This window comes from Bombina bombina, chromosome 2, assembly GCF_027579735.1.
Source record: "Bombina bombina isolate aBomBom1 chromosome 2, aBomBom1.pri, whole genome shotgun sequence".
Classification (NCBI taxonomy): domain Eukaryota; kingdom Metazoa; phylum Chordata; class Amphibia; order Anura; family Bombinatoridae; genus Bombina; species Bombina bombina.
In genome coordinates, this window is record NC_069500.1 from 591,626,648 (window position 1) to 591,654,221 (window position 27,574).

The following is a 27,574-nucleotide window of genomic DNA, read 5'->3' on the forward strand; positions in this document are numbered from 1 at the left end:
AATTGGACCGGGCTAGAGGTGTCTTGGACAGGCCGAGTTATGGCCTTGAAGAGGATGCTACTTCCTAGGCTAACATATCTCTTCCGCTGTCTACCAGTAGCAGTTCCTGCTTACTTACTTAATCACTTCCAGTCAGTTTTTACTAAGTTTATATGGAGAGGTCATCCCCCCAGAATCTCCCTATCTCAATTACAGAAGCCTAGAGAATGTGGTGGTATCTCAGTTCCAAATATAGTTCACTACTACAAGGGGGCCATGTTATCGCATATTGCGGCTTGGGGAGTACGACCTAATACCTCACAGTGGTATCAGATTGAACAAGCTACGCTACCTGCAGGGATAGATCTGGTTGATCTGATTTGGATCCCTGATCATGCGGATGTCCTCAAGGGAATTTACAGCACTATCATAAAAACATGTCTGAAATGTTGGAAAGAACTTCGCTCACATAAGTCGATAGCTCCCCATCCTTCGCCTATCCATTCAAATGAAAGCCATACTGCAGTGCCTTCCTGATTCAAGACCTAGACGTTGGGAAATTCTGGAAATTAAGCAGATTTCGGACCTCTATAGGGGAGATCTTCTCATGCTGCCACCAGAAAATTTCCCAACTGATGACTTTCCTAAGGACTTACAATTTGAATATCTAAGGGTAACCTCTTTACTTCTCTCTTGGGGATTCCCTAAATCGGGATCCCGGTCCCTCACACAGTGGGAGAGATACTGGATGGCGGGAAGACCTATTAAGGGCTCACTGTCCTTTCATTATAAGCTTCTTCTTGACTCCCCCCAATTTGTTAAACCGGGTGCCGTGAAGGACTGGGTGAGAGACCTGGAGGTGGTTCATCGGGATGTAGATTGGCAAAGAGCCCTTTGAGATGTGAAACTAGCAGCTCGCTGCTCAAACCTTTTTGAACTGTACATAAAATTAATGCTACGATGGCATTGGGTCCCGACTAGGTTACACAGGGTGTTTCCTCTTAGAAGTGCAGATTGTTGGAGGGGATGTGGGCAGAGAGGTACTCATCTCCATGTCTGGTGGGGTTGCCCCAATTTGAGTGCCTTTTGGGCTTCAGTTGCGGACTTGCTTCTCCGCCTGCAGTTGATACAACGCCTAACCGGGGACATTGCACTCTTTCATTTGGGGTTCCACACACTTCAAAAACCTCCTAGAACCTTATGTGTCATTATTCTCCTAGCTGCAAAGTTAGCTATAGCTAGGCATTGGGCTAGGGATTCCCCTTTGACTCTGACTCTGGTTCTAGATATCCTAGCTTACTTGCAGAGGAAGGAAGAATACTCCTTGAGAGCTGAAGCACGTTCTGACTTCTATTATTCAGTCTGGTGCCCATGGGATGAGTTCCAGAGAACTAATCCACAATTTAACAGTAGACACTATAACACTCACAGCATGCATATGCAACTTGGGTGAAGGGGACGATCCTCTGCTAATGGACATCTGCCCCCTCCCTTAGCCCCACTAACCTACTTCCTTCCTCATTCTTTCCCCGTCCCCTCCCTTTTTTTTTTCTCTTCCTTCCCCTTGCTCTCACAATTGATAGTACGTGAAGATGCTCTTCGGACCCTACACTTGGTGATTTTTCCTATGTGCGTACATTATCTATTTAAATATTTATTTTTTTCTCTGTTTTTAATTTCTGAACAAAATACTATTGCACATTTAAAAGTGATTACCTTGTTTCCCTACATTGAAAATTAAGCTTCTTTTTTTCCCTATATTTTCTTTCCTTTTTTGACTATTACAACTGTTACTTCATTTGTTCATTAGTCTGCATAAAGTGCCTTGAAGTCTTCCATAAGGACCTTGATCACTTAGCTGGATCTGTTATACATTAAGGCCACTGCGAAACGGTACAAACAAAATAGGTGTTTAAGATTGTCTCTTCATATCAGTCTGTTATCTAAAGTCTTGTGTTTAATTTCTCATCTCTTTGTTATCTTTTTCGAAATTTTAACAAATTGTTGATTGCCTGATATGGATATGTATATTTTGTGATAAAATATTTAAAAAAAAAAATTAAAAAAAATATGTATTTCTATCTTTATATGATACTGTCCATAAAAAATAAATATTTATATAGAAATAGATATACCGGTATATGTGAATACATATATATATATATATATATATATATATATATATATATATATATATATATATATATATATATATTTATATTTAGCAAAACAGGAAACAGCACTCTCTGGACTTAAGTAAAAAACAAGTAGTTTATTCAGTGATATAAATATATACAGGTAGCCCTCAGTTTACACCGGGGTTAGGTTCCAGAAGGAATGGTTGTAAATCAAAACCATTGTAAATTGAAACCCAGTTTATAATGTAAGTCAATGGGAAGTGAGGGAGTTCGATTCCAGGCCCTCTCAAAATTGTTATAAGTAACACCTAATATTTTATTTTTAAAGCTTTGAAATGAAGACTTTAAATACTAAACAGCATTATAAACACCGGGGTTAGGTTCCAAAAGGAATGGTTGTAAATTGAAACCATTGTAAATTGAAACCCAGTTTATAATGTAAATCAATGGGAAGTGAGGGAGTTAGATTCCAGGACCTCTCAAAATTGTCATAAGTAACACTTAATATTTTATTTTTAAAGCTTTGAAATGAAGACTTTAAATACTAAACAGCATTATAAACCTAATTAAAAAATCACACAACACAGAATATATAATTAAACTAAGTTAAATGAACAAAAACATTTGCTAAACAGCATTATAAACCTAATATAAATATATATAAAGAATGTCCAAAGAGAGCACTCAACGTCTGAGGACGGGGGTTGTTCCCCGAAAACTTTAAATCTAACATTAAACATTTTTTTCACACGGCGAGTGCTGTCTTTGGACATTCTTTTTTTTTTTTTTTTGGGTAAAAATTTTTATTGAGAAAAATAAATGCAAACATGTATTCAATCAGTATCCGCGCAGGGATAACATTTGTTTCAAAAAACACATTTTCCAAGTAACTTCAGGTATAGCAAAGAGAAAGAAAAAGAAAAAAAAAAAAAAGAAAAAAGGCATTTAGTCAAGAATAAAATTATGACGAGCAATTGTTGTGGGAACCTGATATTATAAGACTATCTATTTGCAAAAAGTTCAAGGACCCAAGTATAATGATTGACAAAACATAGATACAAGTATTACCTAAAGTTACATAAGTGATTTCTCATTTTCCAGTATTCAGTGCTTGTGTGCAGGAAATTATGTTTTCTCATGGTTCTCGTAGATGGAGTGTATGGGAAAGAGAAGGAGAAAAAAAAAAAAAAAAAAGGGAGGTGAAATTTTAGGGAAGGGACTAGGGAGGGGGATGCATGGGGGGTAGCTCAGGCTTCTAGGGGGTGAACTTCTCAACCCATGGGCGCCAAATGTCAAGGTAGATTTCATATGTATCCATAGCTGTATATGCGTAGGATTCCATCTTGTGGATAAATGAGACAGTCGCTATGACCTGTCTAATGGATGGGGGGGATTTCTGCTTCCAGGTCCTCGCTATCTCTAATTTAGTGGACATTAGCAGGTAGATAGTTAAGTATTTTTGTGCAGTTGTAAGCGGAGGGAAGTCTAGGTGTAGAATACATGTTTGGGGACTTAATGGATAGGTGATGCCTAATTGTCCGAGTATGTTGAAGAGTCAGGTCCAAAGGGGAGCTATAAGTGGGCAATGCCACCAAATGTGACTCTGTGTGCCGAGGTGACCACAGCCTCTCCAACAGGTAGGTGGATGAGTAGTATATATCTTGTGGAGAGTGACTGGGACTAGATGCCAATGTACTGTTATTTTAAAATGTAATTCCCACAGTGTAGCACAGTGTAGGATTTTCCTAGGCCTAGATTTGGAGTTCGGCGGTAGCCGTCAAAACCAGCGTTAGAGGCTCCTAACGCTGGTTTTGGCCGCCCGCTGGTATTTGGAGTCAGTCAGGAAAGGGTCTAACGCTCACTTTACAGCCGCGACTTTTTCATACCGCAGATCCCCCTACGCCATTTGCGTATCCTATGTTTTCAATGGGATCTTTCTAACGCCGGTATTTAGAGTCGTTTCTGAAGTGAGCGTTAGAGCTCTAACGACAAAACTCCAGCCGCCTGAAAATAGCAGGAGTTAAGAGCTTTCTGGCTAACGCCGGTTCATAAAGCTCTTAACTACTGTACCCTAAAGTACACTAACACCCATAAACTACCTATGTACCCCTAAACCGAGCTCCCCCCACATCGCCGCCACTCGATTAAAATTTTTAACCCCTAATCTGCCGACCGCCACCTACGTTATACTTATGTACCCCTAATCTGCTGCCCCTAACCCCGCTGACCCCTGTATTACATTTATTAACCCCTAACCTGCCCCCCACAACGTCGCCGCAAGCTACTTAAAATAATTAACCCCTAATCTTCCGACCGCAAAGCGCCGCCACCTACGTTATCCCTATGTACCCCTAATCTGCTACCCCTAACACCGCCGACCCCTATATTATATTTATTAACCCCTAATCTGCCCCCCTCAATGTCGCCGACACCTGCCTACACTTATTAACCCCTAATCTGCCGAGCGGACCTGAGCGCTACTATAATAAAGTTTTTAACCCCTAACCCGCCTCACTAACCCTATCATAAATAAAATTAACCCCCTAATCTGCCCTCCCTAACATCGCCGACACCTACCTTCAATTATTAACCCCTAATCTGCCGAGCGGAGCTCACCGCTATTCTAATAAATGTATTAACCCCTAAAGCTAAGTCTAACCCTAACACTAACACCCCCCTAACTTAAATATAATTTACATCTAACGAAATAAATTAACTCTTATTAAATAAATGATTCCTATTTAAAGCTAAATACTTACCTGTAAAATAAATCCTAATATAGCTACAATATAAATTATAATTATATTATAGCTATTTTAGGATTAATATTTATTTTACAGGCAACTTTGTAATTATTTTAACCAGGTACAATAGCTATTAAATAGTTAAGAACTATTTAATAGTTACCTAGTTAAAATAATAACAAATTTACCTGTAAAATAAATCCTAACCTAAGATATAATTAAACCTAACACTACCCTATCAATAAAATAATTAAATAAACTACCTACAATTACCTACAATTAACCTAACACTACACTATCAATAAATTAATTAAACACAATTCCTACAAATAAATACAATTAAATAAACTAGCTAAAGTACAAAAAATAAAAAAGAACTAAGTTACCAAAAATAAAAAAATATTTACAAACATAAGAAAAATATTACAACAATTTTAAACTAATTACACTTACTCTAAGCCCCCTAATAAAATAACAAAGCCCCCCAAAATAAAAAATTCCCTACCCTATTCTAAATTAAAAAAGTTACAAGCTCTTTTACCTTACCAGCCCTGAACAGGGCCCTTTGTGGGGCATGCCCCAAGAATTTCAGCTCTTTTGCCTGTAAAAGAATAAATACAATACCCCCCCCCAACATTACAACCCACCACCCACATACCCCTAATCTAACCCAAACCCCCCTTAAATAAACCTAACACTAATCCCCTGAAGATCTTCCTACCTTGTCTTCACCATCCAGGTATCACCGATCCGTCCTGGCTCCAACATCTTCATCCAACCCAAGCGGGGGTTGGCGATCCATCATCCGGTGCTGAAGAGGTTCAGAAGAGGCTCCAAAGTCTTCCTCCTATCCGGCAAGAAGAGGACATCCGGACCGGCAAACATCTTCTCCAAGCGGCATCTTCGATCTTCTTCCATCCGGTGCGGAGCGGGTCCATCTTGAAGCAGGCGACGCGGATCCATCCTCTTCTTCCGTTGTCTCCCGACTAATGACGGTTCCTTTAAGGGATCAGCCAATAGAATGTTCCGATCAGCCAATAGAATGCGAGCTCAATCTGATTGGCTGATTGGATCAGCCAATCGGATTGAACTTGATTCTGATTGGCTGATTCCATCAGCCAATCAGAAAATTCCTACCTTAATTCCGATTGGCTGATAGAATCCTATCAGCCAATCGGAATTCGAGGGACGCCATCTTGGATGACGTCCCTTAAAGGAACCGTCATTAGTCAGGAGACAACGGAAGAAGAGGATGGATCCGCGTCGCCTGCTTCAAGATGGACCCGCTCCGCACCGGATGGAAGAAGATCGAAGATGCCGCTTGGAGAAGATGTTTGCCGGTCCGGATGTCCTCTTCTTGCCGGATAGGAGGAAGACTTTGGAGCCTCTTCTGAACCTCTTCAGCACCGGATGATGGATCGCCAACCCCCGCTTGGGTTGGATGAAGATGTTGGAGCCAGGACGGATCGGTGATACCTGGATGGTGAAGACAAGGTAGGAAGATCTTCAGGGGATTAGTGTTAGGTTTATTTAAGGGGGGTTTGGGTTAGATTAGGGGTATGTGGGTGGTGGGTTGTAATGTTGGGGGGGGGTATTGTATTTATTCTTTTACAGGCAAAAGAGCTGAAATTCTTGGGGCATGCCCCACAAAGGGCCCTGTTCAGGGCTGGTAAGGTAAAAGAGCTTGTAACTTTTTTAATTTAGAATAGGGTAGGGAATTTTTTATTTTGGGGGGCTTTGTTATTTTATTAGGGGGCTTAGAGTAAGTGTAATTAGTTTAAAATTGTTGTAATATTTTTCTTATGTTTGTAAATATTTTTTTATTTTTGGTAACTTAGTTCTTTTTTATTTTTTGTACTTTAGCTAGTTTATTTAATTGTATTTATTTGTAGGAATTGTGTTTAATTAATTTATTGATAGTGTAGTGTTAGGTTAATTGTAGGTAATTGTAGGTAGTTTATTTAATTATTTTATTGATAGGGTAGTGTTAGGTTTAATTATATCTTAGGTTAGGATTTATTTTACAGGTAAATTTGTTATTATTTTAACTAGGTAACTATTAAATAGTTCTTAACTATTTAATAGCTATTGTACCTGGTTAAAATAATTACAAAGTTGCCTGTAAAATAAATATTAATCCTAAAATAGCTATAATATAATTATAATTTATATTGTAGCTATATTAGGATTTATTCTACAGGTAAGTATTTAGCTTTAAATAGGAATCATTTATTTAATAAGAGTTAATTTATTTCGTTAGATGTAAATTATATTTAAGTTAGGGGGGTGTTAGTGTTAGGGTTAGACTTAGCTTTAGGGGTTAATACATTTATTAGAATAGCGGTGAGCTCCGCTCGGCAGATTAGGGGTTAATAATTGAAGGTAGGTGTCGACGATGTTAGGGAGGGCAGATTAGGGGTTAATACTATTTATGATAGGGTTAGTGAGGCGGATTAGGGGTTAATAACTTTATTATAGTAGCGCTCAGGTCCGCTCGGCAGATTAGGGGTTAATAAGTGTAGGCAGGTGTCGGCGACGTTGAGGGGGGCAGATTAGGGGTTAATAAATATAATATAGGGGTCGGCGATGTTAGGGCAGCAGATTAGGGGTACATAGGGATAACGTAGGTAGCGGCGGTTTACGGAGCGGCAGATTAGGGGTTAATAATAATATGCAGGGGTCAGCGATAGCGGGGGCGGCAGATTAGGGGTTAATAAGTGTAAGGATAGGGGTGTTTAGACTCGGGGTACATGTTAGAGTGTTAGGTGCAGACGTAGGAAGTGTTTCCCCATAGGAAACAATGGGGCTGCGTTAGGAGCTGAACGCTGCTTTTTTGCAGGTGTTAGGTTTTTTTTCAGCTCAAACAGTCCCATTGTTTCCTATGGGAGAATCGTGCACGAGCACGTTTTTGAGGCTGGCCGCGTCCGTAAGCAACTCTGGTATCGAGAGTTGCATTTGCGGTACAAATGCTCTACGCTCCTTTTTTGGAGCCTAACGCAGCATTTGTTTGAACTCTCGATACCAGAGTTAAATTTATGGTGCGGCCAGAAAAAAGCCCGCGGAGCGTTAACAGCCCTTTTACCGCCAAACTCCAAATCTAGGCCCTAGTGATTAAGATTTCTCTATGCCACATATCAGCATCGCAGGTAAAACATAGTTCTTTTTCCCAAGCTATATGTTGGGATATTTTGTGGAGCGAGTATGGGTCTATAAGTAAATTATAGTTGTATGAAAGAGCACCCCTAATCTGTAAAGCGAGTGACCAACGTCTTTCCCAGTTCGTTGTTTCTCTGAGGGTTGTATTGGGGAATCCCCATGATTTGAGAATAGAGCAGAGGCAAAACGCCTCAAAATTCAATGAGCGGGGAATTTGAAGATTGCTGCATAAGGTGGTATGTGATAGGGTATTAGATCGGTCAGATAGGTCTAATATGCATTTAACATTATAATTAGACCATGTAAGTATATGAGAGTCTGGCAGACATATGAGGGTACTAGATATTGTTTGTCGAGGCAAGGGGTGGGGGGCTATATTAGGGGAGTGTCTGATTTGGTCCAAAAACTGTAGGGTCTCAAAGATTACTGGATGGGTCAATTTAAGGTCTTTCCTATAGTGTGTGGGTATCCATGGTAGATCTTGTAGCTGAAGGCCGTCAGGTAGTAGGGATAGTTCTACCGTTCGCCATGAGGCCGAGTTAGATAAATAGCTCCAGCTTAGCAAATGAGTGAGGCGGGCTGCTTGGTAGTATAATATAATTTTAGGGAGACTTAGACCACCATTGGATACTTGTCTCTGAAGGGTTTGTGTGGCTGTCCTGGGTTTTTTGCCATTCCATACATAAGACGTGATAAGGCTCTGCATTTTGTTCAATATGGGTCTGGGTAGATTTATCGGAAGGGACCTAAACAAATAGAGAATTTTAGGGATAAAGGACATCTTGACCGCTGCTATCCTGCCTGTCCATGATATCTCGCGGAATTCCCACGAATCTAAAAGCTGACGCCATTCAGGAAGCCTGTCTGAAAAAAAATTTGAAATAACAATGGAAGTGTCCATACTAAGATGTACCCCTAACAATTTGACGGACTGTGCAGACCAGTGGAAATTATATAGTCTTTGTAAGCGGTCAAGGTCAGAAGGCGGAATGTTCATGTGCAGAGCTTCCGTCTTAGAGAGATTTAATTTATAATAGCTTAGAGAAGAGAAGTGCTTGAGTAAATCAAATACCCCTGGAAGGGATCGAAGGGTTGTTTTAAGAGCAATGTGATATCATCAGCATAAAGTGATATCCTATGCTGTGTTCCCTGAGTAGAAAACCCCTCTATATTCGGATTCAGCCTAATTGCCTGCGCCATGGGTTCTATCGCGAGCGCAAAAAGTAAAGGCGAGAGAGGACACCCATGCCTAGTACCATTGGATATTTGGAAATGATCAGATTGAAAACCTACACCCCTGACCACGGCAGAGGGGCTTGCATAGAGTGCCTGTATGGCCGTAATAAAGGCGGTTGGAAATCGATAGACTTTCATGGTTTCCCATAAATAAGCCCATCTTACCCTGCCAAAGGCCTTCTCCGCATCCAGTGACAGGGCAAGCATGGGCCTCCCTAATTCGGCTGCTTGTATTAGAATATCTAACACATATCTGGTTGCATCAGGTCCCTCTCTCATGGGAATAAACCCAACCTGGTTAGGGTGCACTAGGGAAGGAAGTAGCTTAGATAGACGGTTAGCTAATATTTTAGCATATAACTTTGTGTCAATATTTAATAAGGAGATGGGGCGGTAGCTCCCGCATTCTAATGGGTTTTTACCCGGCTTAAGAATGGTGGTGATAGATGCCACTAAATATTCTTTGCGAAAAGAACCCTTTCTCATCACTTCATTGAAAGCTCTGCATAAAACAGGCGCTACTATGGCTACATAAGTCTTATAAAACTGGCCGGTAAAGCCACCTGGACCTGGGGACTTAGTTATTTTGAGATCTTTAATATTATCGCTAACTTCTTTCAGGGAGATCTGGGCAGTAAGGTCCTGTGAGAGTTCTGGATTGACCAAAGGGAGGTTAAGAGATTCTAGGAACTCTCTGATCTCTTGTGTTCCAAAGAGAGGGGTCGAGTCTGAGTCCGCTAGATTATATAAATCTGCGTAGAATGCCCGGAAAATTTCTCCAATGTCCTTTGGTGAAGTGACTACACCGCCACTCGAATTAATTCTTACAATTTTGGCCTGTGCCATTCTGTGTCTCAATTTGGAAGCTAAAAGGGAAGAAGTCTTATTGCTTTTATAATAGTAGATTTGTTTAAATTTTTCTAAATTTACCTGTGTTCTCTGCAATTCTAACTCCTTGATCTGCCTCGTCAGATCAGATATTTAAGTATTCAGATTAATGGTGTAGGAGGTAGCAAGACAGTTTTCAAGTGATCTAATATGACAGGTTAATGTGGCCAGAGATGAGTTTTGCGCCATTTTAAATTGTACCTCCTTAGTAATGTAATGCCCCCTTAAGAAAGCTTTAAGGGAAGCCCTTACAACTTCTGCAGAGATATGAGGGGTATCATTAACTTCTAAATAGTTCCTTATTAAGTCTAAGGATTCAAGCTTGAGTGTTGGGTGGGAGATTAAATAATTTTTGAGTCGCCAGGTATGGGGTGGTATGAGTGTGGGGTGTAGACCCAAAGTGAGAAGAACCGCGTCATGATCCAACCAAGAAATTGAATTTATCTTTGTCAGTGTCACTCGTTCTAAAGCCTGTGAGCTCATAAAGAAAAAGTCAATACGACTATAAGAACGATGTGGTGGGGAATAAAAGGTAAATTCCTTGTCGAAAGGGTACAATGCCCTCCATACATCATACAGTTTAAATTTTGCAAGCAGTTTCTGAAATGAAACAGAAAGGGGATGTATGGATCTCTCACCTGACGAGACTTTTGGGCCTAATCTATCTAATGTGGGGTCCCATATCATATTCATATCCCCTCCTAATATCAGCTCACCTTGCTGGATAGTCGCTACCAAGTCTAGCAAACGTCTGAGAAAGCTAATTTGTTTTGTGTTAGGTGCATATGCGTTGACAATGGTGCAAAGTTTATCATTTAATCTGCATATTAAAATAATGAATCTGGCTTGCGGATCAATTTCCGTGTAGATTGGCTCGTAGTTTACTAGGGAACTAATAAGGATTGCAACCCCTCTAGATTTGGTGTTAAATGAGGCTTCAATAATTACTGGGTATTTCTTATATCTACGAGAGGGGACCGTATTGGCGAGCCAATGTGTTTCCTGCAGTAGAGCAACATCTATCTTGGCACGTTGTAGCATATTTAACATAAGGCTGCGCTTAGTAGGAGAGTTGAGACCCTGTGTATTGAGGGTTAGAAGACGTAATTGGGCCATAGTGACAATATGGGTTAGATAGGGAAGGGTAGAAGGGTAAGGAAAGAGAGGTAGGGGAGAGAAAAAAAAGGGGGGGCAGAAGGGAAGGGATAAATTGGGGAATGGGAAAATAGATATATAACTTTTAGCGTATCTACGAGAACAGTCAATAGAACTGAATGCACATTAACACAATAAAATCAAAAATGGGGGGAGGGGATATTCAGTGGGCAAGAGCCGCTCAAAGATTAAGGAGATAGGGGATGGGGAGTTAGAATGATACATAACTATAAATATAACTAGGCCAGGGGAGATATTATTACAGGTATGTAACGTTGAAGAAATATTTGTATACCAAATGCTATGGGGCAGTACAAATAGAGAGATTAAATTAGGATGCTTGTAAGTCCAAGCATTAAATACTAGAAACTAGTATAAGGAGGGATAAATGAGTAAAAATTGTGATAAGGAGAGGGGGGGTGCTCAAATCTAAGACAAACCAATAGTTAATTTAACAAGTGAAACATTGAGGTTATCGATATTTTCAAATATAACAAAATAGCAGGAGGGAGTAGAAGAGTACACAGATCTTCCACATTTAGATAATATAGTTGAACATGTGAAGAATATTATGGGTTCACAGTAAGTACATATTATGGGTAATAACCTATAAGTGAAGGTAACCAATATAAGGGATCAGCAAAACCTAGAATTAAACTAAGAAGAAACTCTATATCCAAAACATTGGGTTATTTGGCATTGAGTAGGGAGGGAAAGGTTGGGAACTTATGGAGTGATAGTGACGTGATCTATATCGTAACCAAGGGTGACAAAAGCTTTACTGTTGGCATAAATAATGTACTTCTAACTATGTAATATCTCTTATAAGAAGAGAAGTGGTGTCTTTAGTGCATCACTATATATTAAGACAGCATGAGTCTAGTATCTCAGTGGAAATGTAACAAGGTCTATGTAAATAAACAACAATAAAACAGCTAATAATATGATAACCACATGAAAAAGAAAAAAAAAAAGGAAAAAAAAAAGGAAAACTGAAACAGAAAGAACAAAGTAAACATCACTACATTACCATTCATAGAGCAATTCAAGCCTATGGTCTCTGGGGTGAGAGGATGGCTAAATTATGTTTGTTTAGAAAAAGGATGGAAGCGGCAGGTATGTGGAAAGTTCTGCAGATGCTAATCAGTTTCAAGGGTCTCCCTGTAGGGGATGAAGCTCCTTTCTCTTGGCTTGATAGCTGAACCATTGTGGGAGAGGTCTCCATTCCAGGGCAGAGGCATTAAGTTTCTCAGAAGGGGCTGCAGGGTCTATTGGTTCATTCTGGGGACGAAGGAGTCCAGTTGTGTGTAGGATTTTGCAACCTTGTTCAAGAGTGGATACAATGTATGACTGCTCTTCTATCTGGAAAAATAGTTTGACCGGAAAGCCCCATCTGTATTTAATATTATTTTGGCGTAGTGTCTGAGTTATTTGTTGAAATGAGCGTCTTTTATTCAGCGTGTGTGTGGATAAGTCAGGGAAGATCTGGATGGATTGATATGGATCTTTTAGTTGTTTATTTTGGTATGAAGCTCTGAGTAGTTTCTCCTTAAATGTAAAGTAATGTAGCCTGAGGATGACATCTCTGGAGGAGCCAGACGGTGCAGATCTTGGTCGCAGATCTTGGTGAGCTCTATCAATTAAGGCTTCTTGTTCTTGTACTGACCCAAGAAGTTCTTTGAAGAGATCTATGAGATATTTGGAAAGGTCAGCGCTGCCCACTTCCTCTGGAATACCACAAATTTTAATATTGTTACGGCGGGACCTGTCTTCAAGGTCCGCCAGTTTCGTTTCCAGGTCTGTGATCATTTTTGCAAGCGACTGTGAGTATGCCAACAGATTAGAGTGATCTAAGTGAAGGTCTTCTTGTTTCTTTTCCAGGTTTTCCGTCCTTTCACCTAGAAGGGAAATGTCTCTTTTAAGTTCTGAGACTGAGGCTTTGAGTTCTTGTTTTAGTGAAGAATGATGGGAATCCATCTTGTCAGATAGATCTTTGATAGATTCTAAGATAGAAGAGTGCTGAGTCAATGATCTGTCTGTGGAATGAGGAGCAGATCTATGAAAGTCTTTTGCAGTGGTGAGGGATTCCCTGGAATCTTCATCTGACATGTCTTGTTCATATGAAGATTTATGTTGAAAATGGTCAGAGAGGGTTCTTTTTGGTAAATCTGTATGTTTTGTCTTCTTTTTTTGTGATTGAGACATGTTTGATTCCGGTTAGATAGAAAGTAATATCGGAGGTTCCAGCTGGTGGCAACGGTCTCCAGTGATAAGGAGTAAATGAAGAATGAAGATTTGGCACCCCCCCCCCCCCTGTAGGGTGTGCTCAGCACATCATCATTTCTAGATAGAGGTTAATGAAATGGGGGGGGGGGTGAGGGTTGCTGAATTTGTATTAGATCACTCTAGAGCTTTGCTCCGGATAAAGTTCTGCCTCACTCACCTGGGGAATGTGCTCTTCCTGAGCAGGTTGGGGAAAAGGACAAAGGGATATGACCCGTAGGTAATTAGGGCCTACGGGAAAGGGAGGTGAGGAGGAAGAGAGACTATGCTTGATCACACAACAGTAAAGTTGCAGGTGTAGAAATGTAAGGGAAAAGAGTGGCTCACAAAAAGAGGGCTTAGAGTATGTGGTTCCTTAGTCTTATGATTATGGCAGTAGAGAGTCGTCGTTCAGGTATATATCTCTTTAAAAGCTGCCAGTAGAGATATCTGATAGGTCTCCTTAACCTGAGTTGGTAATATAAAGTTACAGGACAAAGGGTTCCCCACGTGTGGTTCAGCTGTTTATAATATATAGTGTAGGCAGGTTGGAACTGTAGACATTAATCAGGGAGCAAAGTTGTTGACGTTGAAGCTGCAGCTATGTAAAATTAATGCTGCCAGTCAAGCTGCAGAGCGTCTCTGTTAATCACCTAACACACACAGTCCCAGAGGATACCTTTAAATACACTGTAGAAATAAAAGTGAGGAGATTGCAGGAGGCTCAAAGTGTTAATATTATTATCCCCTGTTATAACCTGTTATAACTCTAGTCCCCTCAGTACTGTGATTTCTAATGAGGCCTTCTCAGATTGCCACGTGGGTGTGGATCAGGGAGAGAATAGTATATAAGTCTCTGTTGGGGGCCCTCACCGTAATGAGTTTAAAAAGAACCTGCGTGTGTTAGGAGGATGCTGGGGTCTCCAAGGCTAAGGGGCCCAAGACCAAAGATCCGGATTATTCAATGAGGGCTCTATGTCAATTACACCTCCTGCGGGAGGTCTGCAGGCCTATCTGAAGTGAGGCGGAACCCTCTCGGGCCGTGCGGCAAGAAGGAGGTCAGCGCTGCCACTCAGTACAGCTATACAAGGGAGTGTGAAGTAAGGTGAAAGTTGCACCAGGATGTGAAAAACGTAGCCGGAGGCTGTAGTAGGTAGGAGGCCTGTTCCGTTGAGCGGTGGTTAGAGGTGGATGCGGCTCAAGCTCTCGGCACTGTTTTGTGGCGCTCGGTTAGCTCACTACTCTCCTTCTCACAATCTAGTTCAGAAGAAAGTTGCCTGAGGGCTTAGGGAACTAGGGAAAGCTGGGGTATTAGGAAGAATTAGGGATTTAAAATAAGTTTATAGCACTTGGGATACGGAGAGAGTGGGAAATGCGTCCATTCAGTAGCGTGTCTGGCTCCGCCCCCTGGACATTCTTTTTACATATATCTGAAAGCACCCCGATTTGACTTAAGAGAGTGCTGGTATTCCACTGCATGATATATATATATATATATATATATACACACAGTCCAAAACACACAGTCCAAAAACAATACTAAGACTAAGAATAAGTGGGAGGCATCATTTTTCTGGATTTTATAACAGTGTGTTTTAATTAAAACATTGTTACGAAATCCAGAGAGTGACGCCTCCCACCTTTTCTTATTATTGTGGATTTTTGGACTGCATATTTTTTAGGATGAACACCCTGGTCTGTGCTTGTATATGAAGTGAGAGTGCCCTTTCCCTAAAGATATATATATATATATATATATATATATATATATATATATATATATATATATATATATATATATATATATATATATAAATAAAAGAACATATTCTACTAGTTGAAAAACATTGGAATTTTAAATAATATTTCATGTCGGGTTTAACAGTCTTGAATATACGCGGTCGGGTTAGTGTGCGACTATGGGTGTTAGTTTCTCTTTGCAGTTTTCACACACCATTGAAGTCTATGGGAGTAGTTAACGCAGTCACAATATTTTTTTACTTTCAATTTGTAATACGATCGAAACCTGAATCACACAAAAAGCATTGTCTAGCGTAGTTTATGCTCCAGTGAGAGTGCTAAATTGATCTCCACTCGTAATCTAGCACATGGTAATAAATAGTTCCCCTTTAGGCGAATAACATTCAAGATTATGAATGTCCTTTCATTATTCTTTTTTTTTTACAGGCAAGTAATTATTCATATAGGTTATTTTATATAGAAATTAAATGTTCTTAAACAATACACAATGGTATTACGAAGACAAGTTATTAAACAATACACATTTCAGGTGGATATACTTTACAAAATATAGTCATTTTTAATGCTACGAATACAGGTCTACATACTGACAATTTTGAGGCCACTAATTTCTGAGGTTGGAACATAGTTCCAAACAGCATCATTAGGAGTCCAGATAAATAATCATTATTGTAGTATATCACAGACAAACTCTGAGATTCTTTTTTTCCTAAGTACTCATTAATTCAGTTTTCAGGGCTACTGCTAGTGCAGCAGGTGAAGTATTTTATCCTTTCATCTCATTAATCACTTTAATGTTACTGAGAAGTAGTCTATTAATACCTGGTCAGGAGAACAGGGCACTCATATTCATATTAACTCTGGAAACAGCAGAGACAGCTGGAGGTTAATATAATACAATTTAATCTACCCTAAATTACTTTAAGATTAAAAACCCAATAATAGTTATATTTAAAGGAGTTTGCACATACAATGATGTAAACTATTAAAATAGAGTTGTTGTTGTTGTTTTATTTATAATTTAGCAATGATTGTTCACTACATCATGAAACTGAAAAAAAAAAAAAAAGTATTTTTCACACTAATTGTTTGCAAATTTTGGCCCAGAGGCCATAAGTGTTACGCCGCCTCGCATCGCCGCTTCGCTCTGGCTATTGCCAGGGATGCAGTGGTTCTACTGATGCCATCGTCACATGTCTCCTCCTTCCTGATGCCGGTCCTGGAGCTGTGGCGCGAATCCTGCGCCTATGTAAGTCTCTCATTTTCCTGTTACCCTTGCCCAAGTATAGGTGTTTCTTAGTGTGCTCCTGGGTGTTATTATTGCTCTGTGCTGGACTGATATACTGCTGCTGAACTCTGCTTGTTTGACCACTCTGCCTGTTTACCCCTATACTGCTGGATTGATATACTGTTGTTGAACTCTGCTTCTATTGGTTTATCCCTGAACTGTTATACTGTTGTATTTCCCTTGGTTGTTGATTCCTGCCTGTTCCTGGGAACTTTTATTGATTTTCCCCTGAACTGCTATACTGCCTGATTTCCTTCCTATTTCCGATAAGGACTGCCTGCCTACAGTGAGTACTGCTTACCTCATTTTGCAAACTTTCTCTGCTCTGGGATATTTTCTATCACTCCACTTGATGCCGGGATAAGAAGACTACTGGCCAAGTTTGGTGTTGATAGAGGAATATCCCATGAGCATTACAATAAGATAGCACACTAATGTGTTCTATCCAGACTGCCAATTGTTCAAAGTAAATACTGTGTATTTATAAACCAGGGAAGACTTTGCTATTACTTTAACCTGATAGTATCATAGTAGCAGTAGTTTTCAAAGCAGGAAATCTGTATTGATAGAGGCTGTTCTATAGTATCTATGTTTGTATATAGATACATTTATATATATATATATATATATATATATATATATATATATATATATATATATATATATATATAGAGAGAGAGAGAGAGATAGATAGATAGATAGATAGATAGATAGATAGATAGATAGATAGATACTGTATAAAACAGCTTCAATTGGCTAGAGTGCCAAGTATTTAGTGTGACCTTCCCTTACACTTGAGCAATAGCAGGGACCTGGCTCTCATAAACCTAAATGGAATGTTTGACCTATTATTTAATGTATGACTAAGAGCCTATTGTAGGTTTGAAACATTGTTCCTGTAAACTTTTGGACCCAACTAATGAAAATAAAGGTCTTTTAAACAAAGATTTATTCTGGTGGCTGGAGTGCTTTGAATGTATGACTATAAAGCTCTATTACACTAGGTTTGTGCAAAACATGCTTGAGCATTACATACCCATGTGGTATGAGTTTAATCCATTGGAAGCTTGCAAATAAGACCAAGTTTCAACCACATCATTCCATTCAAAATGTCAAAGATCACAGAATTTGACAGACATAAAAGCATACTTTTACATCAGCAAGACAACTCTCAAAAGGGAAAACAGCAAATAAACTAGATACTCAAGATGCAGTATTCAAGTTGTTATTTGAAGATTCAGGAAAGGTCAAGGATAAAAAAAAGACTGGAAGGCCAAGAAAACTTTCAAAATCTGATGAACAGTTTCTCACAGTTTCTTCTTTTAGACATTGCAAGAAGTTCAGCAAGGGTCTGACTCAGCATCTGTCAGCTTTATCAGGATGCCAAGTTGACCATTCTACAGTCTGAAGAAGCTTGATCAGAAATGGTCTTTGTGGAAGGGTAGCAGGCAGGAAACCACTTTCTCAGAAAAGGAACTTTGTGAAAGGCTAAGGTATGCTAAATCTCACAAAGATTGGAATGAAGATCAGGGGAAAATAGTGTTATTGAATGACAAATCCAAGTTTGATATTTTTGGGTCCAATTGTCGATAATATGTGAGAAGTAGTGTTGGAGAGAGATGGAAGAATGAGTGCTTGCGGCCTTCGGTGGAACATGGTGAAGGGTCTGTCCTGGTTTGGGGCAGCATTTCTGCAAGTGGTGTTGGCGATATTGTTCCGAATAGATGGGATCATGAATGCTGAAAAGTACAGACAGGTTATAATTCATCATGCCATTCCTTCTGGAAAGCGCCTGATTAGGAATGGTTTTATTTTTCAGCATTATTACATTCTCAAGCATACTGTTAATGCAGTAAAATTATATTTGGAAATAAAAACACATTTGCCCATTTGCGGGAGCCCAATAATTAACCAGCCATTGCTTCAATCGTGCAGTGTTTTTAACTTATTTCAAGGAAAAACTATAGTATAAAAGTAAGTAAAGAACTGGAGTGATATCCGACAAGAGTTTTTCAGCGAACCCCCCATAGAAGTTTAGCATACTTTTGCTATCCGACATCAAGATGATAGCTTGCTTTAGACTTTTGCTTGGGCAATAAAATATGACTTTGAACTTTTAATATGAGCGCAAAAATATAAGTTATATTGATTTAACACGAGTGATGTTAGCGCACAGTAGTTCTAATATTTTGAGCTCCACTTGTAATCTCTATATTTAATCGTATATGTATTAATTTGAAAAATCTCTTCCTTGGTCACAAAAACACAAACACAAGCACACATGAGTACACGCAATTGCACACAGGCATGTGTACAGTATACACATGTTCACACGTTTATTTCATTATGGACTTAAAATGCAGGTTTACTTAGAATTTGAATTCCATCCATCAAATCAGTGTGATACTATATTCATTCTTTTTAGATTTGAATAATACAAGCCCTGCTGTCATTGAAATGGTTTGAAGAACCTTGCTCCCTGGCATTTTTGCTTCTTCTAAATTATTTGGAAACCTTTTATTACCTTGTTATTTACCTTTTATTTATATTTTAGTTTCATGCTGGTTAGACAGCAGGTATTTTGTTTTCTTTCAATTTATCATGTTTTTAGCTGGTTGTTGGTGAGGAAACAAAATAATAACTGTAGGAAATGACTGAAATTTCATATAGAAGAAATAACTAGTATTTTTCTAAAGGTGGACAGGACAAATTAATAACACTTATTGCCATTGTGGCATAATATGTCTATGTGGATAAGGTTATGGTAAGCTATAGAAGTCATGTGGTATATAAATTTCTCTGCATTGATGCTAAAGATCTCAGTAAGGTAGTTCTTCAAATATTTAACATAATCTATGAGGTTAATGATAAATTGATAACTGATAAGTTTATTTTAATTGGCATTCAGGTAGATTACAAGTTATGCGCGTTAGAGGGTATTTAACAAATGCAACAAAAGCTGAGTTATTTTATGATCCATAGTGCTGCCATTACAAGTTTTCAAACTGCCGGCTTGTGTGTTCGATATGGTTGCGTTGAGCTCCATACTACACAAAATACAAGCGCTGTTCGACATCGCTGACACCTACATAAAGTTATTAACCCCTAATATACCACCCCCGACATCGCCGCCACCTACATAATGTTATTAACCCCTAATCTGCTGCCCCCGACATTGCTGCCACCTACATAATGTTATTAACCCCATAATCTGCTGCTCCCGACCTCGCGGCCACTATGAAATTTAATTAACCCCTATTCCGCCGCTCCCCGACACCGCCGCCACTATAATAAACCTATTAACGCCTAAACTGCAAGCCCCCGACAATGAAATGTACTAAATTAAACTATTAACCCCTAAACCAAAAGCCCCCCACATCGCAATACACTAATTTAAACTAGTAACCCCTAAACCTAACGCCCCCTAGCTTTACATAAATTTACAATTTCCCTATCTTAAATTAAATTAAAACTTACCTGTCAAATTAAAAAAACTAAGTTTAAACTAATAATTAAACTAATATAACTATTAAACTAAAATTAAACGATCAATTAACCCCTTAACGACCAAGGACGTACGCCACACGTCCTCAAAAAAATACAGTTAATGACCGAGGACGTGTGGCGTACGTCCTTGGTCTGGAAAGCAGCTGGAAGCGATCCTGCTCGCTTCCAGCTGCTTTCCGGTTATTGCAGTGATGCTTTGATATTGAGGCATCCTGCAATAACCCCCCTTGGCCATCCGATGTGGCCCTCTCTGCACCGGACATCGGTGGCCGGTATCGTTGGTGGGTGGGAGCAAGCCTTGGAGGCGGGTGGGCGGCCATCGATGTGCCGAGTGGAGTGGAGGGGGGCGGGATCGGGGGCGGGAGCTTGCACGGGAGCGCGCGCGTGCACGGGGGGGCGGCGGGCGGGCGCGTGCACGGGGCGGGAGTGGGAGGGAACCGCTACACTACAGAAAAATAAACTTTCAAAAGTAAAAAAATAAAACGTTTTGAAAGCTGTAAATAAACAGCTAAGAGATCTGGAAGGGGTGGGGGGTTGATCTTGGGGGGGGGGGGAGCTACACTACAGAAAAGGGCTTTTTTTTTTAAAAAAAAAAGGCACATTTTTTCACTAAACTGGGTACTGGCAGACAGCTGCCAGTACCCAAGATGGCGCCCATTAAGGCAGAGGGGGAGGGTTAGAGAGCTCTTTGGTGGGGGATCAGTGAGGCTGGGGGCTAAGGGGGGATCCTACACAGCAGCATATGTAAATATGCTACAAAAAAACACACAAAAAAAGCCCAAATATAGCTTTTATTTTAGTACTGGCAGAGTTTCTGCCAGTACTTAAGATGGCGGGGACAATTGTGGGGTGGGGGAGGGAAGAGAGCTGTTTGGGAGGGATCAGGGGGTCTCATGTTTCAGGTGGGAGGCTGAGCTCTACACTAAAGCTAAAATTAACCCTGCAAGCTCCCTACAAGCTACATAATTAACCCCTTCACTGCTAGCCATAATACACGTGTGAAATGCAGCGGCATTTGGCGGCCTTCTAATTACCAAAAAGCAACGCCAAAGCCATATATGTCTGCTATTTCTGAACAAAGGGGATCCCAGAGAAGCATTTACAACCATTTGTGCCATAATTGCACAAGCTGTTTGTAAATGATTTCAGTGAGAAACCTAAAATTGTGAAAAATGTAACGTTTTTTTTAATTTGATCGCATTTGGCGGTGAAATGGTGGCATGAAATATACCAAAATTGGCCTAGATCAATACTTGGGGTTGTCTACTACACTACACTAAAGCTAAAATTATCGCTAAAAGCTCCCTACATGCTCCATAATTAACCCCTTCACTGCTGGGCATAATACACGTGTAGTGCGCAGTGGCATTTAGCAGCCTTCTAATTAATAAAAAGCAACGCCAAAGCCATATATGTCTGCTATTTCTGAACAAAGGGGATCCCAGAGAAGAATCTACAACCATTTAAGCCATAATTGCACAAGCTGTTTGTAAATGATTTCAGTGAGAAACCAAAAGTTTGTGAAAAAATTAGTAAAAAAGTGAACGATTTTTTGTATTTAATCGCATTTGGCGGTGAAATGGTGGCATGAAATATACCAAAATGGGCCTAGATGAATACTTTGGGATGTCTACTAAAAAAAAATATATACATGTCAATGGATATTCAGAGATTCCTGAAAGATATTAGTGTTCTAATGTAACTAGCGCTAATTTTGAAAAATAATGGTTTGGAAATAGCAAAGTGCTACTTGTATTTATGGCCCTATAACTTACAAAAAAAGCAAAGAACATGTAAACATTGGGTATTTCTAAACTCAGGACAAAATTTAGAAACTATTTAGCACGGGTGTTTTTTGGTGGTTGTAGATGTGTAACAGATTTTGGGGGTCATAGTTAGAAAAAGTGTGTTTTTTTCAATTTTTTCCTCATATTTTATACATTTTTTATAGTAAATTATAAGATATGATGAAAATAATGGTATCTTTAGAAAGTTCATTTAAAGGCGAGAAAAACGGTATATAATATGTGTGGGTACAGTAAATGAGTAAGATGAAAATTACAGCTAAACACAAACACCGCAAAAATGTAAAAATAGCCTTGGTCCCAAACGGACAGAAAATGGAAAAGTGCTGTGGTCATTAAGGGGTTAAAGAAAACTAAAATACACATTAAAAAAATCCTAACACTATTAAAAAAATTACATAGTATCTAATTACAAAAAATAAAAAAATACTAAATTACAAAAAATAACAAACACTAAATTATGAAATTATAAAAAATAAAAAAGAATTACACCTAATCTAATAGCCCTATAAAAATAAATAAGCCCACCCAAAATAAAAAAAAAACTATCCTACAATAAACTACCAATAGCCCTTAAAAGAGCCTTTAGTAGAGCATTGCCCTAAGTTAAACAGCTCTTTTACCTGTAAAAAAAACACAAAGACCCCCCAACAGTAAATCCCACCACCCAACCAACCCCCAAAAATAAAAAACCTAACTCTAAAAAATACCTAATGCCTTGAAAATGGCATTTGTATGTGCATTGCCCTTAAAAAGGCATTCAGCTCTTTTTCATTGCCTTTAAAAAGGCATTTAGCTCTTTTTAGAATGCCCAAAACCCTAATCTAAAAAAAAAAAACACCCAAAGTTTTAAAAAACCTAACACTAACCCTGGACGATCCACTACAGTTTTTGAAGGCCGGACATCCATCCTCATCCAGGCGCGAGGTCTTCATCCATCTAGGTGGCGTCTTCTATCTTCATCCAGGCGGCATCTTCTATCTTCATCCTGGTGGCACGGATCGGCTACATCCTGAAGATATCCTCAAGATGGTGAGGCTTAAGTTTGGGGTTTAGCATTAGGTTTTTCTTGTTTGTTTTGTTTATAAAAAAAAGACCACTTCTTTGCAAACAAGCTAAGATAAAAAAAATTTGCAAAGGAGCTAAAATCACTTTTTAGCTCTAGCTGTGTGGTCCTTCTGCCAGTTGCAGACCCACATCTAATCAAAACTCTAGCACTGTGGCCCTTCTGTCTTCTTCATACCCACATCTGATCAGGACTCTAGCACTGTGGCCCTTCTGTCAACTACATACCCACATCCGATCAGGACTCTAGCACTGTGGCCCTTCTGTCTTCTTCATACCCACATCTGATAAAAACTCTAGCACTGTGGCCCTTCTGTCTTCTTCATACCCACATCTGATCAGGACTCTAGCACTGTGGCCCTTCTGTCAACTACATACCCACATCCGATCAGGACTCTAGCACTGTGGCCCTTCTGTCTTCTTCATACCCACATCTGATAAAAACTCTAGCACTGTGGCCCTTCTGTCTTCTTCATACCCACATCCGATCAGGACTCTAGCACTGTGGCCCTTCTGTCAACTACATACCCACATCTGATCAGGACTCTAGCACTGTGGCCCTTCGGTTAGCTACATACCCACATTAGATCAGAACTCTAGCACTGCGGCCCTTTTATTAGCTACATACCCACATCTGATAAAAACTCTAGCACTGTGGCCCTTCTGTCTTCTTCATACCCACATCCGTTCAGGACTCTAGCACTGTGGCCCTTCTGTTAGCTACATACCCACATTAGATCAGAACTCTAGCACTGCGGCCCTTTTATTAGCTACATACCCACATCAGATTAGATCTCTAGCACTGCAGCCCTTTTGTTAGCTACATACCCACATCAGATTAGATCTCTAGCACTGCAGCCCTTTTGTTTGCTACATACCCACATCAGATTAGATCTCTAGCACTAAAGCCCTTTTGTTAGCTACATACCCACATCAGATTAGTAAACTAGTAAAGTGACCCTTCTGTCAGCTGCATATCCACATCCGATCAAAACTCTAGCACTGCAGCCCTTCAATAAGCTACATACCCACATCAGATCAGACCCCTGGCAGGCTACCCCTCTGTTAGCCACATACCCACAGCTAAACTATTAAAATTATTATATAAAAATTAAAATAAAAAACTATGTAGCAAAAACATTGATATGTGAAATTTAAAGGGACAGTAAAGTCTAAACTAAACTTTCATGATTCAGATAGGGAATGTAATTTTAAACAACTTTCCAATTTACTTTTATAATTCATTTTGCTTTGTTCAATTGGTATTCTTAGTTTAAAGCTAAACCTAGTTAGACTCATATGCTAATTTCTAATCTCTTGAAGGCTGCCTCTTATCTGAATGCATTTGACAGTTTTTCACAGCCAGAGGGCGTTATTTCATGTGTGCCATATAGATAGTTAGAACTAATTGTCTGAAATGCAAGTGTGTTAAAAGATCTGAGATAAAGAGGCTGTCTGCAGAAGTTTAGATACAAGGTAATTATAGAGGTAAAACGTGTATTAATATAACAGTGTTGGTTATGAAAACTGGGGAATTGTAAATAAAGGGATTATCTATATTTCTAAACACTAACATTTTTGTTTTTTACTGTCCCTTTAAGTATTCTAAGATCTCTTAACCATGTTATAATTTTTAAAGAGCTTTCACTATGTAACATTTATAATAAAAGTACCTACACATTCTGCTTAACTATACTTGACTTTTAAAATTATTACATAAAAAATGAATAATAAAAAAGGTTTAGCAATGTGCAGCAATGTTAGAGAGATACAGATAGATAGATAGATAGATAGATAGATAGATAGATAGATAGATAGATAGATGAGAGACATACAGTGCAGTAAACCAGAGAAAAATAAGCATAAAGAGAAGAAAGAGTCAGAAAGAATACCACTCTTACTGGATGGATGAATGGATAGATGATAGATAAATAGATAGATAGATAGATAGATAGATGATAGATTTAATGTAAAATAGATCTACTTTTTTATCAATAGCAGAGCAAAGGGCCATTTGTGGAGTACTTGTCGTAGTTGACTGCATCTGCTACACATAGTGATAGCCAATACCCCTTACTTTCTCACTTCTACATATTGGGGCCAAATTTTCATTTTGCGAGCGGACATGATCCGAAATAGCAGATCCTGCCCGCTGCACATTGATAAATGCAGACAGCATACGATCTCGGCTTTTATCATTGCAATAGCAGTTCTTGTTAAATGCTGATGGAATGTGGCCCCCTGCAGATTTAAGGCCAATCAGCCACTAGCAGGGGGTGTCAATCAACCCGATCATATTCAATTGGGTTGATTTGTGGCGAACAGGTTATGGAGCAGAGGTCTTTAAACCCCCTAGCCACCAAACCCCCCAAATCAGCAATCAACTCTTTTCCAGCCCAAAAATTGCTAATTAAAAAAAAAGCCAACCCAAAATTAAAAAAACGCCTAAGACTAAGCCCCAAATAGGTACTCACCGTTCCTGAAGTGGTGAATGTCTTCTTCCAGGCAGCTCCATCATCTTCTAACTTCATCCGGAATGAAGGCAGTGCGGAGCAGAGGTGCAAAGCTGTCTTCACTGATGCGTGGATCCTCAGCAGTGGCGGTCCTTGGCAGAGGCGGTCCTCGGCGGCGTGGAGGTTCCTCTCCATCCGATGTCCATCGTACACTGAAAATTGAATGCAAGGTACCACATTTCAAAATCTTAGCAATAGGAATGCAAGGTACACCAATAAATATTCAATCTTCAGTGTGCGATGGACGATCCCATGAAGTGGAGCCTCCACGCTGCCGAGGACTGCCACCCCTTTGAAGACCGCCGCTGAGGATCCGAGTATTGGGCAAGCAAGCTCCGCACCTCCGTGCCTTCGCTCCGGCTGAAGATAGAAGATGATGGAGCCGTCTGGAAGAAGACCTTCTCCGCTGAACTTCAGGAACGGTGATTACCTATTTGGGGCTTAGTTTTAGGATTTTTTTTTTGATTTTTTTTATTTTTAAGATAGGGATTTAATGCACTTGAAAAAAAGCTAATTGCCCTTTTAAGGGCAGTAAAAGAGCTGAATGCCCTTGAACGGACAATGCCCATACAAATGCCCCTTTATGGGCAATGGGTAGTTTAGGCTTTTTTAGTGGTAGGTTTTTTATTTTGGGGGGTTTGGTGGGTGGGTTTTTTTACTGTTATGTGGGGTTTACTGTTAGGGGGGACTTAGTATTTCTTAAACGTAAAAGAGCTGTTTAACTTAGGCCAATGCCCTACAAAAGATCCTTTTAAGGGCTAATGGTAGTTTAGTTTAGATTAGGGGGTGTTTTTATTTTGGGGAAGCTTTTTAAAATTCATTGGGATTAGGTATAAGATTTTTCGATGCTTACGTCACTACAGATGTTCCGAACGCAAGTTATCAAGCTACTAGCAGGTACGCTCGCCACTATTCCGGGCCAGCGTACCTGGATTTCAATCTGCTGCCCCGGAGGTGGCGGATCCCATAGGAATCAAAGGGAGTCTGACCATAGCGAAAGCTCATGTTCGCTGCAGCCCGATATCCCATTGATTCCTATGGGAGATGTCTGCACCTAACACCCTAACATGTACCCCGAGTCTAAACACCCCTAATCTGCCCCCCCCTACACTGCTGCAACTAAATAAATGTATTACCCCCTAAACCACTGCTCCCAGACCCACCGCAACTATAATAAACATGTTAACCCCTAAACCACTGCTCCTGGACCCCGCCGCCATCTACATTATACATATTAACCCCTAATCTGCCGCCCCCTATACCGCCGCCACCTACATAAACTAATTAACCCCTATCCTGCGGATCCCGGACCCCGCCACAACTAAATAAATTGTTTAACCCCTAAACACGCCGCTCCCGGACCTCGCCGCCACCTATATTAAACTTATTAACCCATATCCTGCCCCCCTATACCGCCGCCACCTATATTAAAATTATTAACCCCTAAACCTAAGTCTAACACTAACCCTAACCCCCCCTAACTTAAATATTATTTTAATAAATCTAAATAAAAATTACTATTATTAACTAAATTATTCCTATTTAAAACCAAATACTTAACTATAAAATGAAGCCTAATATAGCTACAATATAACTAATAATTATATTGTAGCTATTTTAGGATTTATATTTATTTTACATGCAACTTTACAGGAATTAAGGTAGGAAAAATCTGATTGGCTGATTCAATCAGCCAATCAGATTGAATTTCAATCCGATTGGCTGATCCAATCAGCCAATCGGATTGAACTTCAATCTGATTGGCTGATTCAATCAGCCAATCAGATTTTTCCTACCTTAATTCCGATTGCTGATAGAATCCTATCAGCCAATCGGAATTCGAGGGACGCCATCTTGGATGACGTCCTTTAAAGGAACCGTCATTCGTCGTTAGTCCGTCGGCCAGGAAGGATGCTCTACGCTGGAGGTCTTGAAGATGGAGCCGCTCCTCGTCGGATGGATGAAGATAGAAGATGCCGCTTGGATGAAGATGTCTGCCGGTCCGGATGTCCTCTTCTGCCCGGATAGGATGAAGACTTCTGCTGGTCTGGATGTCCTCTTCTGCCCCATCGGATGA